The 14,626-nt window shown below is 47.8% G+C and overlaps 9 non-coding genes and 1 pseudogene across 9 annotated transcripts; all 10 read right to left on the bottom strand.

The window, feature by feature from the left end:
• Positions 1-34: 34 nt before the first annotated feature.
• Positions 35-225, bottom strand: LOC142696467 (U2 spliceosomal RNA). Its single transcript, XR_012864362.1, has one exon. It is a non-coding gene; the product is annotated as a U2 spliceosomal RNA (small nuclear RNA).
• A 1,304-nt stretch (positions 226-1,529) lies between these two features.
• On the bottom strand, positions 1,530-1,696 carry LOC142696474 (U2 spliceosomal RNA; annotated as a pseudogene).
• Positions 1,697-2,996: 1,300 nt separating this feature from the next.
• Positions 2,997-3,187, bottom strand: LOC142696378 (U2 spliceosomal RNA). The gene has a single exon (XR_012864281.1). It is a non-coding gene; the product is annotated as a U2 spliceosomal RNA (small nuclear RNA).
• Positions 3,188-4,479: 1,292 nt separating this feature from the next.
• On the bottom strand, positions 4,480-4,670 carry LOC142696376 (U2 spliceosomal RNA). The gene has a single exon (XR_012864280.1). It is a non-coding gene; the product is annotated as a U2 spliceosomal RNA (small nuclear RNA).
• A 1,320-nt stretch (positions 4,671-5,990) lies between these two features.
• On the bottom strand, positions 5,991-6,181 carry LOC142696375 (U2 spliceosomal RNA). The gene has a single exon (XR_012864279.1). It is a non-coding gene; the product is annotated as a U2 spliceosomal RNA (small nuclear RNA).
• Positions 6,182-7,470: 1,289 nt separating this feature from the next.
• On the bottom strand, positions 7,471-7,661 carry LOC142696373 (U2 spliceosomal RNA). Its single transcript, XR_012864277.1, has one exon. It is a non-coding gene; the product is annotated as a U2 spliceosomal RNA (small nuclear RNA).
• A 1,274-nt stretch (positions 7,662-8,935) lies between these two features.
• On the bottom strand, positions 8,936-9,126 carry LOC142696372 (U2 spliceosomal RNA). Its single transcript, XR_012864276.1, has one exon. It is a non-coding gene; the product is annotated as a U2 spliceosomal RNA (small nuclear RNA).
• A 1,308-nt stretch (positions 9,127-10,434) lies between these two features.
• LOC142696371 (U2 spliceosomal RNA) lies at positions 10,435-10,625 on the bottom strand. The gene has a single exon (XR_012864275.1). It is a non-coding gene; the product is annotated as a U2 spliceosomal RNA (small nuclear RNA).
• A 1,275-nt stretch (positions 10,626-11,900) lies between these two features.
• Positions 11,901-12,091, bottom strand: LOC142696370 (U2 spliceosomal RNA). The gene has a single exon (XR_012864274.1). It is a non-coding gene; the product is annotated as a U2 spliceosomal RNA (small nuclear RNA).
• Positions 12,092-13,383: 1,292 nt separating this feature from the next.
• Positions 13,384-13,574, bottom strand: LOC142696369 (U2 spliceosomal RNA). Its single transcript, XR_012864273.1, has one exon. It is a non-coding gene; the product is annotated as a U2 spliceosomal RNA (small nuclear RNA).
• Between the last annotated feature and the right edge of the window lie 1,052 nt (positions 13,575-14,626).

Raw genomic sequence — 14,626 nt, 5'->3', positions numbered from 1 at the left:
CTTCAGAAAGACAGAAACAATAGCAAAGACAAAAAACACTTGCACCGGTCCTGGAAATACTGCAATACCAGGTCAATGCGTGGAGTGGACAGAGCAAGCTCTATTTCCATCTCCCTGTTCTAAAAATCCATTTAATATATGGTCCCCAGATAGGGGACGTATCAGATATTAAACTGATAAGAACAGATACTACACTTGATCTTAGCCAAAAGGCCGAGAAGCGATAACCCGAACGGGCCGCGCGTTGCCCGAGCCTGCCCGATACTGCTGTTCAGCCCTTGCAGCGATTCAGCCTACTTCTAGGCAATTCCATGGGGCCCTGCAGGCTCACACACTCACAGCTACACGGGAGGTGAATAAAGGCCGGAGAGGAAGCCAGACAGGATTTGCTTCTTTTGCTTGCACCACAATGCAGTGCTGAAAGAGGAGGAATCTACATAAAAACGCCTTCCTGGCAACGCCCAAATGCCCTGCTGCCATGCAGATAAACACTGGCAGCGGCAGCAAGTGCATGCCCACAGCCACCCCTTGTTCCTTCACACCTTGTATCAGCTGTAATCCAGTCCAGTCCAGTGCTGCCTGCTGAGCAGCACTGACCAACACTGCCTGGGCCCAGGCTTTTATCTCTGAGGCCCCATTATAATGTCAGAAAGCTGGCTCTGGAATCCTGAGGGCTCCACTATGACACGTGCAAAGTTCCGTCTGAACTTTATATAAGACGGTGAGGCTCAGTCAGTCACTCAGTGTTGCCTGAGAGGGCAACACTGCAACAGCCGGCCGCCAGGCTGTCTTTTTTTTGCACAGCTAGTTGCCTCCAGGAGGCCACAAGAGGGAGACAAGGGACTGCAAAATGGAAAATAGGCATCCACCAACTTTACAGACAACTTCTCCTTGCTCCTACAACCTCCATCCTTGCACAGTTTGTTATTCTTCTAGGTAACATAGTAACAAATCCAAATTGCTGCTCTCTTTGTAGGCAAGCAAGGCTTTGTTGCAACTGCAATTCTTACTTCTTCTTGAAATGTAGGGACGACAGTACATTCCATCACATCCATCTAGTGTACACAGGTAGGTCCATTGTGGCGGGCAGGCGAGCGGGCGGGCTGCTTTATTGGCTGTTTGCTGTTCCCCTACTCCACTCCACTATTTGACTGTTGTGCTGCATCAATCAATCAATCAATCAATCAATCAATCAATCAATCAATCAATCAATCAATCAATCAATCAATCAGTGGCTGGCTCAGGTGCAGCTCTTTAACTTACCTAAAAGGGAGGGCGGAGAGAAGACAAGGAAGGTGAATGAGGTGTTCCAATGTGAAATGCCGGAAACACAGAAACACAGACGACACACAACAAGAGGTGGCAATCTATTCATTAATTGCATTTAATCAATGAGCTCATTATCACTCATGCATTGTCCAACAGGTGTTGAAATAATGGGATTAAAAGGGGAGATCCCTTCAGAAAGACAGAAACAATAGCAAAGACAAAAAACACTTTTGGAATCTGCTTTTAGTCAACACATAAGGAAAGGGTGCACCGGTCAATGCGTGGAGTGGACAGAGCAAGCTCTATTTCCATCTCCCTGTTCTAAAAATCCATTTAATATATGGTCCCCAGATAGGGGACGTATCAGATATTAAACTGATAAGAACAGATACTACACTTGATCTTAGCCAAAAGGCCGAGAAGCGATAACCCGAACGGGCCGCGCGTTGCCCGAGCCTGCCCGATACTGCTGTTCAGCCCTTGCAGCGATTCAGCCTACTTCTAGGCAATTCCATGGGGCCCTGCAGGCTCACACACTCACAGCTACACGGGAGGTGAATAAAGGCCGGAGAGGAAGCCAGACAGGATTTGCTTCTTTTGCTTGCACCACAATGCAGTGCTGAAAGAGGAGGAATCTACATAAAAACGCCTTCCTGGCAACGCCCAAATGCCCTGCTGCCATGCAGATAAACACTGGCAGCGGCAGCAAGTGCATGCCCACAGCCACCCCTTGTTCCTTCACACCTTGTATCAGCTGTAATCCAGTCCAGTCCAGTGCTGCCTGCTGAGCAGCACTGACCAACACTGCCTGGGCCCAGGCTTTTATCTCTGAGGCCCCATTATGATGTCAGAAAGCTGGCTCTGGAATCCTGAGGGCTCCACTATGACACGTGCAAAGTTCCGTCTGAACTTTATATAAGACGGTGAGGCTCAGTCAGTCACTCAGTGTTGCCTGAGAGGGCAACACTGCAACAGCCGGCCGCCAGGCTGTCTTTTTTTTGCACAGCTAGTTGCCTCCAGGAGGCCACAAGAGGGAGACAAGGGACTGCAAAATGGAAAATAGGCATCCACCAACTTTACAGACAACTTCTCCTTGCTCCTACAACCTCCATCCTTGCACAGTTTGTTATTCTTCTAGGTAACATAGTAACAAATCCAAATTGCTGCTCTCTTTGTAGGCAAGCAAGGCTTTGTTGCAACTGCAATTCTTACTTCTTCTTGAAATGTAGGGACGACAGTACATTCCATCACATCCATCTAGTGTACACAGGTAGGTCCATTGTGGCGGGCAGGCGAGCGGGCGGGCTGCTTTATTGGCTGTTTGCTGTTCCCCTACTCCACTCCACTATTTGACTGTTGTGCTGCATCAATCAATCAATCAATCAATCAATCAATCAATCAATCAATCAATCAATCAATCAATCAATCAGTGGCTGGCTCAGGTGCAGCTCTTTAACTTACCTAAAAGGGAGGGCGGAGAGAAGACAAGGAAGGTGAATGAGGTGTTCCAATGTGAAATGCCGGAAACACAGAAACACAGACGACACACAACAAGAGGTGGCAATCTATTCATTAATTGCATTTAATCAATGAGCTCATTATCACTCATGCATTGTCCAACAGGTGTTGAAATAATGGGATTAAAAGGGGAGATCCCTTCAGAAAGACAGAAACAATAGCAAAGACAAAAAACACTTTTGGAATCTGCTTTTAGTCAACACATAAGGAAAGGGTGCACCGGTCCTGGAAATACTGCAATACCAGGTCAATGCGTGGAGTGGACAGAGCAAGCTCTATTTCCATCTCCCTGTTCTAAAAATCCATTTAATATATGGTCCCCAGATAGGGGACGTATCAGATATTAAACTGATAAGAACAGATACTACACTTGATCTTAGCCAAAAGGCCGAGAAGCGATAACCCGAACGGGCCGCGCGTTGCCCGAGCCTGCCCGATACTGCTGTTCAGCCCTTGCAGCGATTCAGCCTACTTCTAGGCAATTCCATGGGGCCCTGCAGGCTCACACACTCACAGCTACACGGGAGGTGAATAAAGGCCGGAGAGGAAGCCAGACAGGATTTGCTTCTTTTGCTTGCACCACAATGCAGTGCTGAAAGAGGAGGAATCTACATAAAAACGCCTTCCTGGCAACGCCCAAATGCCCTGCTGCCATGCAGATAAACACTGGCAGCGGCAGCAAGTGCATGCCCACAGCCACCCCTTGTTCCTTCACACCTTGTATCAGCTGTAATCCAGTCCAGTCCAGTGCTGCCTGCTGAGCAGCACTGACCAACACTGCCTGGGCCCAGGCTTTTATCTCTGAGGCCCCATTATGATGTCAGAAAGCTGGCTCTGGAATCCTGAGGGCTCCACTATGACACGTGCAAAGTTCCGTCTGAACTTTATATAAGACGGTGAGGCTCAGTCAGTCACTCAGTGTTGCCTGAGAGGGCAACACTGCAACAGCCGGCCGCCAGGCTGTCTTTTTTTTGCACAGCTAGTTGCCTCCAGGAGGCCACAAGAGGGAGACAAGGGACTGCAAAATGGAAAATAGGCATCCACCAACTTTACAGACAACTTCTCCTTGCTCCTACAACCTCCATCCTTGCACAGTTTGTTATTCTTCTAGGTAACATAGTAACAAATCCAAATTGCTGCTCTCTTTGTAGGCAAGCAAGGCTTTGTTGCAACTGCAATTCTTACTTCTTCTTGAAATGTAGGGACGACAGTACATTCCATCACATCCATCTAGTGTACACAGGTAGGTCCATTGTGGCGGGCAGGCGAGCGGGCGGGCTGCTTTATTGGCTGTTTGCTGTTCCCCTACTCCACTCCACTATTTGACTGTTGTGCTGCATCAATCAATCAATCAATCAATCAATCAATCAATCAATCAATCAATCAATCAATCAGTGGCTGGCTCAGGTGCAGCTCTTTAACTTACCTAAAAGGGAGGGCGGAGAGAAGACAAGGAAGGTGAATGAGGTGTTCCAATGTGAAATGCCGGAAACACAGAAACACAGACGACACACAACAAGAGGTGGCAATCTATTCATTAATTGCATTTAATCAATGAGCTCATTATCACTCATGCATTGTCCAACAGGTGTTGAAATAATGGGATTAAAAGGGGAGATCCCTTCAGAAAGACAGAAACAATAGCAAAGACAAAAAACACTTTTGGAATCTGCTTTTAGTCAACACATAAGGAAAGGGTGCACCGGTCCTGGAAATACTGCAATACCAGGTCAATGCGTGGAGTGGACAGAGCAAGCTCTATTTCCATCTCCCTGTTCTAAAAATCCATTTAATATATGGTCCCCAGATAGGGGACGTATCAGATATTAAACTGATAAGAACAGATACTACACTTGATCTTAGCCAAAAGGCCGAGAAGCGATAACCCGAACGGGCCGCGCGTTGCCCGAGCCTGCCCGATACTGCTGTTCAGCCCTTGCAGCGATTCAGCCTACTTCTAGGCAATTCCATGGGGCCCTGCAGGCTCACACACTCACAGCTACACGGGAGGTGAATAAAGGCCGGAGAGGAAGCCAGACAGGATTTGCTTCTTTTGCTTGCACCACAATGCAGTGCTGAAAGAGGAGGAATCTACATAAAAACGCCTTCCTGGCAACGCCCAAATGCCCTGCTGCCATGCAGATAAACACTGGCAGCGGCAGCAAGTGCATGCCCACAGCCACCCCTTGTTCCTTCACACCTTGTATCAGCTGTAATCCAGTCCAGTCCAGTGCTGCCTGCTGAGCAGCACTGACCAACACTGCCTGGGCCCAGGCTTTTATCTCTGAGGCCCCATTATGATGTCAGAAAGCTGGCTCTGGAATCCTGAGGGCTCCACTATGACACGTGCAAAGTTCCGTCTGAACTTTATATAAGACGGTGAGGCTCAGTCAGTCACTCAGTGTTGCCTGAGAGGGCAACACTGCAACAGCCGGCCGCCAGGCTGTCTTTTTTTTGCACAGCTAGTTGCCTCCAGGAGGCCACAAGAGGGAGACAAGGGACTGCAAAATGGAAAATAGGCATCCACCAACTTTACAGACAACTTCTCCTTGCTCCTACAACCTCCATCCTTGCACAGTTTGTTATTCTTCTAGGTAACATAGTAACAAATCCAAATTGCTGCTCTCTTTGTAGGCAAGCAAGGCTTTGTTGCAACTGCAATTCTTACTTCTTCTTGAAATGTAGGGACGACAGTACATTCCATCACATCCATCTAGTGTACACAGGTAAGTCCATTGTGGCGGGCAGGCGAGCGGGCGGGCTGCTTTATTGGCTGTTTGCTGTTCCCCTACTCCACTCCACTATTTGACTGCTGTTCCCCTACTCCACTCCACTATTTGACTGTTGTGCTGCATCAATCAATCAATCAATCAATCAATCAATCAATCAATCAATCAATCAATCAGTGGCTGGCTCAGGTGCAGCTCTTTAACTTACCTAAAAGGGAGGGCGGAGAGAAGACAAGGAAGGTGAATGAGGTGTTCCAATGTGAAATGCCGGAAACACAGAAACACAGACGACACACAACAAGAGGTGGCAATCTATTCATTAATTGCATTTAATCAATGAGCTCATTATCACTCATGCATTGTCCAACAGGTGTTGAAATAATGGGATTAAAAGGGGAGATCCCTTCAGAAAGACAGAAACAATAGCAAAGACAAAAAACACTTTTGGAATCTGCTTTTAGTCAACACATAAGGAAAGGGTGCACCGGTCCTGGAAATACTGCAATACCAGGTCAATGCGTGGAGTGGACAGAGCAAGCTCTATTTCCATCTCCCTGTTCTAAAAATCCATTTAATATATGGTCCCCAGATAGGGGACGTATCAGATATTAAACTGATAAGAACAGATACTACACTTGATCTTAGCCAAAAGGCCGAGAAGCGATAACCCGAACGGGCCGCGCGTTGCCCGAGCCTGCCCGATACTGCTGTTCAGCCCTTGCAGCGATTCAGCCTACTTCTAGGCAATTCCATGGGGCCCTGCAGGCTCACACACTCACAGCTACACGGGAGGTGAATAAAGGCCGGAGAGGAAGCCAGACAGGATTTGCTTCTTTTGCTTGCACCACAATGCAGTGCTGAAAGAGGAGGAATCTACATAAAAACGCCTTCCTGGCAACGCCCAAATGCCCTGCTGCCATGCAGATAAACACTGGCAGCGGCAGCAAGTGCATGCCCACAGCCACCCCTTGTTCCTTCACACCTTGTATCAGCTGTAATCCAGTCCAGTCCAGTGCTGCCTGCTGAGCAGCACTGACCAACACTGCCTGGGCCCAGGCTTTTATCTCTGAGGCCCCATTATGATGTCAGAAAGCTGGCTCTGGAATCCTGAGGGCTCCACTATGACACGTGCAAAGTTCCGTCTGAACTTTATATAAGACGGTGAGGCTCAGTCAGTCACTCAGTGTTGCCTGAGAGGGCAACACTGCAACAGCCGGCCGCCAGGCTGTCTTTTTTTTGCACAGCTAGTTGCCTCCAGGAGGCCACAAGAGGGAGACAAGGGACTGCAAAATGGAAAATAGGCATCCACCAACTTTACAGACAACTTCTCCTTGCTCCTACAACCTCCATCCTTGCACAGTTTGTTATTCTTCTAGGTAACATAGTAACAAATCCAAATTGCTGCTCTCTTTGTAGGCAAGCAAGGCTTTGTTGCAACTGCAATTCTTACTTCTTCTTGAAATGTAGGGACGACAGTACATTCCATCACATCCATCTAGTGTACACAGGTAGGTCCATTGTGGCGGGCAGGCGAGCGGAGCGGGCGGGCTGCTTTATTGGCTGTTTGCTGTTCCCCTACTCCACTCCACTATTTGACTGTTGTGCTGCATCAATCAATCAATCAATCAATCAATCAATCAATCAATCAATCAATCAGTGGCTGGCTCAGGTGCAGCTCTTTAACTTACCTAAAAGGGAGGGCGGAGAGAAGACAAGGAAGGTGAATGAGGTGTTCCAATGTGAAATGCCGGAAACACAGAAACACAGACGACACACAACAAGAGGTGGCAATCTATTCATTAATTGCATTTAATCAATGAGCTCATTATCACTCATGCATTGTCCAACAGGTGTTGAAATAATGGGATTAAAAGGGGAGATCCCTTCAGAAAGACAGAAACAATAGCAAAGACAAAAAACACTTTTGGAATCTGCTTTTAGTCAACACATAAGGAAAGGGTGCACCGGTCCTGGAAATACTGCAATACCAGGTCAATGCGTGGAGTGGACAGAGCAAGCTCTATTTCCATCTCCCTGTTCTAAAAATCCATTTAATATATGGTCCCCAGATAGGGGACGTATCAGATATTAAACTGATAAGAACAGATACTACACTTGATCTTAGCCAAAAGGCCGAGAAGCGATAACCCGAACGGGCCGCGCGTTGCCCGAGCCTGCCCGATACTGCTGTTCAGCCCTTGCAGCGATTCAGCCTACTTCTAGGCAATTCCATGGGGCCCTGCAGGCTCACACACTCACAGCTACACGGGAGGTGAATAAAGGCCGGAGAGGAAGCCAGACAGGATTTGCTTCTTTTGCTTGCACCACAATGCAGTGCTGAAAGAGGAGGAATCTACATAAAAACGCCTTCCTGGCAACGCCCAAATGCCCTGCTGCCATGCAGATAAACACTGGCAGCGGCAGCAAGTGCATGCCCACAGCCACCCCTTGTTCCTTCACACCTTGTATCAGCTGTAATCCAGTCCAGTCCAGTGCTGCCTGCTGAGCAGCACTGACCAACACTGCCTGGGCCCAGGCTTTTATCTCTGAGGCCCCATTATGATGTCAGAAAGCTGGCTCTGGAATCCTGAGGGCTCCACTATGACACGTGCAAAGTTCCGTCTGAACTTTATATAAGACGGTGAGGCTCAGTCAGTCACTCAGTGTTGCCTGAGAGGGCAACACTGCAACAGCCGGCCGCCAGGCTGTCTTTTTTTTGCACAGCTAGTTGCCTCCAGGAGGCCACAAGAGGGAGACAAGGGACTGCAAAATGGAAAATAGGCATCCACCAACTTTACAGACAACTTCTCCTTGCTCCTACAACCTCCATCCTTGCACAGTTTGTTATTCTTCTAGGTAACATAGTAACAAATCCAAATTGCTGCTCTCTTTGTAGGCAAGCAAGGCTTTGTTGCAACTGCAATTCTTACTTCTTCTTGAAATGTAGGGACGACAGTACATTCCATCACATCCATCTAGTGTACACAGGTAGGTCCATTGTGGCGGGCAGGCGAGCGGGCGGGCTGCTTTATTGGCTGTTTGCTGTTCCCCTACTCCACTCCACTATTTGACTGTTGTGCTGCAATCAATCAATCAATCAATCAATCAATCAATCAATCAATCAATCAATCAATCAGTGGCTGGCTCAGGTGCAGCTCTTTAACTGCGGAGAGAAGACAAGGAAGGTGAATGAGGTGTTCCAATGTGAAATGCCGGAAACACAGAAACACAGACGACACACAACAAGAGGTGGCAATCTATTCATTAATTGCATTTAATCAATGAGCTCATTATCACTCATGCATTGTCCAACAGGTGTTGAAATAATGGGATTAAAAGGGGAGATCCCTTCAGAAAGACAGAAACAATAGCAAAGACAAAAAACACTTTTGGAATCTGCTTTTAGTCAACACATAAGGAAAGGGTGCACCGGTCCTGGAAATACTGCAATACCAGGTCAATGCGTGGAGTGGACAGAGCAAGCTCTATTTCCATCTCCCTGTTCTAAAAATCCATTTAATATATGGTCCCCAGATAGGGGACGTATCAGATATTAAACTGATAAGAACAGATACTACACTTGATCTTAGCCAAAAGGCCGAGAAGCGATAACCCGAACGGGCCGCGCGTTGCCCGAGCCTGCCCGATACTGCTGTTCAGCCCTTGCAGCGATTCAGCCTACTTCTAGGCAATTCCATGGGGCCCTGCAGGCTCACACACTCACAGCTACACGGGAGGTGAATAAAGGCCGGAGAGGAAGCCAGACAGGATTTGCTTCTTTTGCTTGCACCACAATGCAGTGCTGAAAGAGGAGGAATCTACATAAAAACGCCTTCCTGGCAACGCCCAAATGCCCTGCTGCCATGCAGATAAACACTGGCAGCGGCAGCAAGTGCATGCCCACAGCCACCCCTTGTTCCTTCACACCTTGTATCAGCTGTAATCCAGTCCAGTCCAGTGCTGCCTGCTGAGCAGCACTGACCAACACTGCCTGGGCCCAGGCTTTTATCTCTGAGGCCCCATTATGATGTCAGAAAGCTGGCTCTGGAATCCTGAGGGCTCCACTATGACACGTGCAAAGTTCCGTCTGAACTTTATATAAGACGGTGAGGCTCAGTCAGTCACTCAGTGTTGCCTGAGAGGGCAACACTGCAACAGCCGGCCGCCAGGCTGTCTTTTTTTTGCACAGCTAGTTGCCTCCAGGAGGCCACAAGAGGGAGACAAGGGACTGCAAAATGGAAAATAGGCATCCACCAACTTTACAGACAACTTCTCCTTGCTCCTACAACCTCCATCCTTGCACAGTTTGTTATTCTTCTAGGTAACATAGTAACAAATCCAAATTGCTGCTCTCTTTGTAGGCAAGCAAGGCTTTGTTGCAACTGCAATTCTTACTTCTTCTTGAAATGTAGGGACGACAGTACATTCCATCACATCCATCTAGTGTACACAGGTAGGTCCATTGTGGCGGGCAGGCGAGCGGGCGGGCTGCTTTATTGGCTGTTTGCTGTTCCCCTACTCCACTCCACTATTTGACTGTTGTGCTGCATCAATCAATCAATCAATCAATCAATCAATCAATCAATCAATCAATCAATCAATCAATCAATCAATCAATCAGTGGCTGGCTCAGGTGCAGCTCTTTAACTTACCTAAAAGGGAGGGCGGAGAGAAGACAAGGAAGGTGAATGAGGTGTTCCAATGTGAAATGCCGGAAACACAGAAACAGAGACGACACACAACAAGAGGTGGCAATCTATTCATTAATTGCATTTAATCAATGAGCTCATTATCACTCATGCATTGTCCAACAGGTGTTGAAATAATGGGATTAAAAGGGGAGATCCCTTCAGAAAGACAGAAACAATAGCAAAGACAAAAAACACTTTTGGAATCTGCTTTTAGTCAACACATAAGGAAAGGGTGCACCGGTCCTGGAAATACTGCAATACCAGGTCAATGCGTGGAGTGGACAGAGCAAGCTCTATTTCCATCTCCCTGTTCTAAAAATCCATTTAATATATGGTCCCCAGATAGGGGACGTATCAGATATTAAACTGATAAGAACAGATACTACACTTGATCTTAGCCAAAAGGCCGAGAAGCGATAACCCGAACGGGCCGCGCGTTGCCCGAGCCTGCCCGATACTGCTGTTCAGCCCTTGCAGCGATTCAGCCTACTTCTAGGCAATTCCATGGGGCCCTGCAGGCTCACACACTCACAGCTACACGGGAGGTGAATAAAGGCCGGAGAGGAAGCCAGACAGGATTTGCTTCTTTTGCTTGCACCACAATGCAGTGCTGAAAGAGGAGGAATCTACATAAAAACGCCTTCCTGGCAACGCCCAAATGCCCTGCTGCCATGCAGATAAACACTGGCAGCGGCAGCAAGTGCATGCCCACAGCCACCCCTTGTTCCTTCACACCTTGTATCAGCTGTAATCCAGTCCAGTCCAGTGCTGCCTGCTGAGCAGCACTGACCAACACTGCCTGGGCCCAGGCTTTTATCTCTGAGGCCCCATTATGATGTCAGAAAGCTGGCTCTGGAATCGTGAGGGCTCCACTATGACACGTGCAAAGTTCCGTCTGAACTTTATATAAGACGGTGAGGCTCAGTCAGTCACTCAGTGTTGCCTGAGAGGGCAACACTGCAACAGCCGGCCGCCAGGCTGTCTTTTTTTTGCACAGCTAGTTGCCTCCAGGAGGCCACAAGAGGGAGACAAGGGACTGCAAAATGGAAAATAGGCATCCACCAACTTTACAGACAACTTCTCCTTGCTCCTACAACCTCCATCCTTGCACAGTTTGTTATTCTTCTAGGTAACATAGTAACAAATCCAAATTGCTGCTCTCTTTGTAGGCAAGCAAGGCTTTGTTGCAACTGCAATTCTTACTTCTTCTTGAAATGTAGGGACGACAGTACATTCCATCACATCCATCTAGTGTACACAGGTAGGTCCATTGTGGCGGGCAGGCGAGCGGGCGGGCTGCTTTATTGGCTGTTTGCTGTTCCCCTACTCCACTCCACTATTTGACTGTTGTGCTGCATCAATCAATCAATCAATCAATCAATCAATCAATCAATCAATCAATCAATCAATCAATCAATCAATCAGTGGCTGGCTCAGGTGCAGCTCTTTAACTTACCTAAAAGGGAGGGCGGAGAGAAGACAAGGAAGGTGAATGAGGTGTTCCAATGTGAAATGCCGGAAACACAGAAACCTATTCATTAATTGCATTTAATCAATGAGCTCATTATCACTCATGCATTGTCCAACAGGTGTTGAAATAATGGGATTAAAAGGGGAGATCCCTTCAGAAAGACAGAAACAATAGCAAAGACAAAAAACACTTTTGGAATCTGCTTTTAGTCAACACATAAGGAAAGGGTGCACCGGTCCTGGAAATACTGCAATACCAGGTCAATGCGTGGAGTGGACAGAGCAAGCTCTATTTCCATCTCCCTGTTCTAAAAATCCATTTAATATATGGTCCCCAGATAGGGGACGTATCAGATATTAAACTGATAAGAACAGATACTACACTTGATCTTAGCCAAAAGGCCGAGAAGCGATAACCCGAACGGGCCGCGCGTTGCCCGAGCCTGCCCGATACTGCTGTTCAGCCCTTGCAGCGATTCAGCCTACTTCTAGGCAATTCCATGGGGCCCTGCAGGCTCACACACTCACAGCTACACGGGAGGTGAATAAAGGCCGGAGAGGAAGCCAGACAGGATTTGCTTCTTTTGCTTGCACCACAATGCAGTGCTGAAAGAGGAGGAATCTACATAAAAACGCCTTCCTGGCAACGCCCAAATGCCCTGCTGCCATGCAGATAAACACTGGCAGCGGCAGCAAGTGCATGCCCACAGCCACCCCTTGTTCCTTCACACCTTGTATCAGCTGTAATCCAGTCCAGTCCAGTGCTGCCTGCTGAGCAGCACTGACCAACACTGCCTGGGCCCAGGCTTTTATCTCTGAGGCCCCATTATGATGTCAGAAAGCTGGCTCTGGAATCCTGAGGGCTCCACTATGACACGTGCAAAGTTCCGTCTGAACTTTATATAAGACGGTGAGGCTCAGTCAGTCACTCAGTGTTGCCTGAGAGGGCAACACTGCAACAGCCGGCCGCCAGGCTGTCTTTTTTTTGCACAGCTAGTTGCCTCCAGGAGGCCACAAGAGGGAGACAAGGGACTGCAAAATGGAAAATAGGCATCCACCAACTTTACAGACAACTTCTCCTTGCTCCTACAACCTCCATCCTTGCACAGTTTGTTATTCTTCTAGGTAACATAGTAACAAATCCAAATTGCTGCTCTCTTTGTAGGCAAGCAAGGCTTTGTTGCAACTGCAATTCTTACTTCTTCTTGAAATGTAGGGACGACAGTACATTCCATCACATCCATCTAGTGTACACAGGTAGGTCCATTGTGGCGGGCAGGCGAGCGGGCGGGCTGCTTTATTGGCTGTTTGCTGTTCCCCTACTCCACTCCACTATTTGACTGTTGTGCTGCATCAATCAATCAATCAATCAATCAATCAATCAATCAATCAATCAATCAATCAATCAGTGGCTGGCTCAGGTGCAGCTCTTTAACTTACCTAAAAGGGAGGGCGGAGAGAAGACAAGGAAGGTGAATGAGGTGTTCCAATGTGAAATGCCGGAAACACAGAAACACAGACGACACACAACAAGAGGTGGCAATCTATTCATTAATTGCATTTAATCAATGAGCTCATTATCACTCATGCATTGTCCAACAGGTGTTGAAATAATGGGATTAAAAGGGGAGATCCCTTCAGAAAGACAGAAACAATAGCAAAGACAAAAAACACTTTTGGAATCTGCTTTTAGTCAACACATAAGGAAAGGGTGCACCGGTCCTGGAAATACTGCAATACCAGGTCAATGCGTGGAGTGGACAGAGCAAGCTCTATTTCCATCTCCCTGTTCTAAAAATCCATTTAATATATGGTCCCCAGATAGGGGACGTATCAGATATTAAACTGATAAGAACAGATACTACACTTGATCTTAGCCAAAAGGCCGAGAAGCGATAACCCGAACGGGCCGCGCGTTGCCCGAGCCTGCCCGATACTGCTGTTCAGCCCTTGCAGCGATTCAGCCTACTTCTAGGCATTTCCATGGGGCCCTGCAGGCTCACACACTCACAGCTACACGGGAGGTGAATAAAGGCCGGAGAGGAAGCCAGACAGGATTTGCTTCTTTTGCTTGCACCACAATGCAGTGCTGAAAGAGGAGGAATCTACATAAAAACGCCTTCCTGGCAACGCCCAAATGCCCTGCTGCCATGCAGATAAACACTGGCAGCGGCAGCAAGTGCATGCCCACAGCCACCCCTTGTTCCTTCACACCTTGTATCAGCTGTAATCCAGTCCAGTCCAGTGCTGCCTGCTGAGCAGCACTGACCAACACTGCCTGGGCCCAGGCTTTTATCTCTGAGGCCCCATTATGATGTCAGAAAGCTGGCTCTGGAATCCTGAGGGCTCCACTATGACACGTGCAAAGTTCCGTCTGAACTTTATATAAGACGGTGAGGCTCAGTCAGTCACTCAGTGTTGCCTGAGAGGGCAACACTGCAACAGCCGGCCGCCAGGCTGTCTTTTTTTTGCACAGCTAGTTGCCTCCAGGAGGCCACAAGAGGGAGACAAGGGACTGCAAAATGGAAAATAGGCATCCACCAACTTTACAGACAACTTCTCCTTGCTCCTACAACCTCCATCCTTGCACAGTTTGTTATTCTTCTAGGTAACATAGTAACAAATCCAAATTGCTGCTCTCTTTGTAGGCAAGCAAGGCTTTGTTGCAACTGCAATTCTTACTTCTTCTTGAAATGTAGGGACGACAGTACATTCCATCACATCCATCTAGTGTACACAGGTAGGTCCATTGTGGCGGGCAGGCGAGCGGGCGGGCTGCTTTATTGGCTGTTTGCTGTTCCCCTACTCCACTCCACTATTTGACTGTTGTGCTGCAATCAATCAATCAATCAATCAATCAATCAATCAATCAATCAATCAATCAATCAATCAGTGGCTGGCTCAGGTGCAGCTCTTTAACTTACCTAAAAGGGAGGGCGGAGAGAAGAC

This window comes from Rhinoderma darwinii (genome assembly GCF_050947455.1).
Source record: "Rhinoderma darwinii isolate aRhiDar2 chromosome 5 unlocalized genomic scaffold, aRhiDar2.hap1 SUPER_5_unloc_6, whole genome shotgun sequence".
In the NCBI taxonomy this organism is placed as follows: Eukaryota; Metazoa; Chordata; class Amphibia; order Anura; family Rhinodermatidae; genus Rhinoderma; species Rhinoderma darwinii.
Note: the sequence above shows the minus strand (reverse complement) of the source record. Positions and strands in the feature narration are given on the sequence as shown.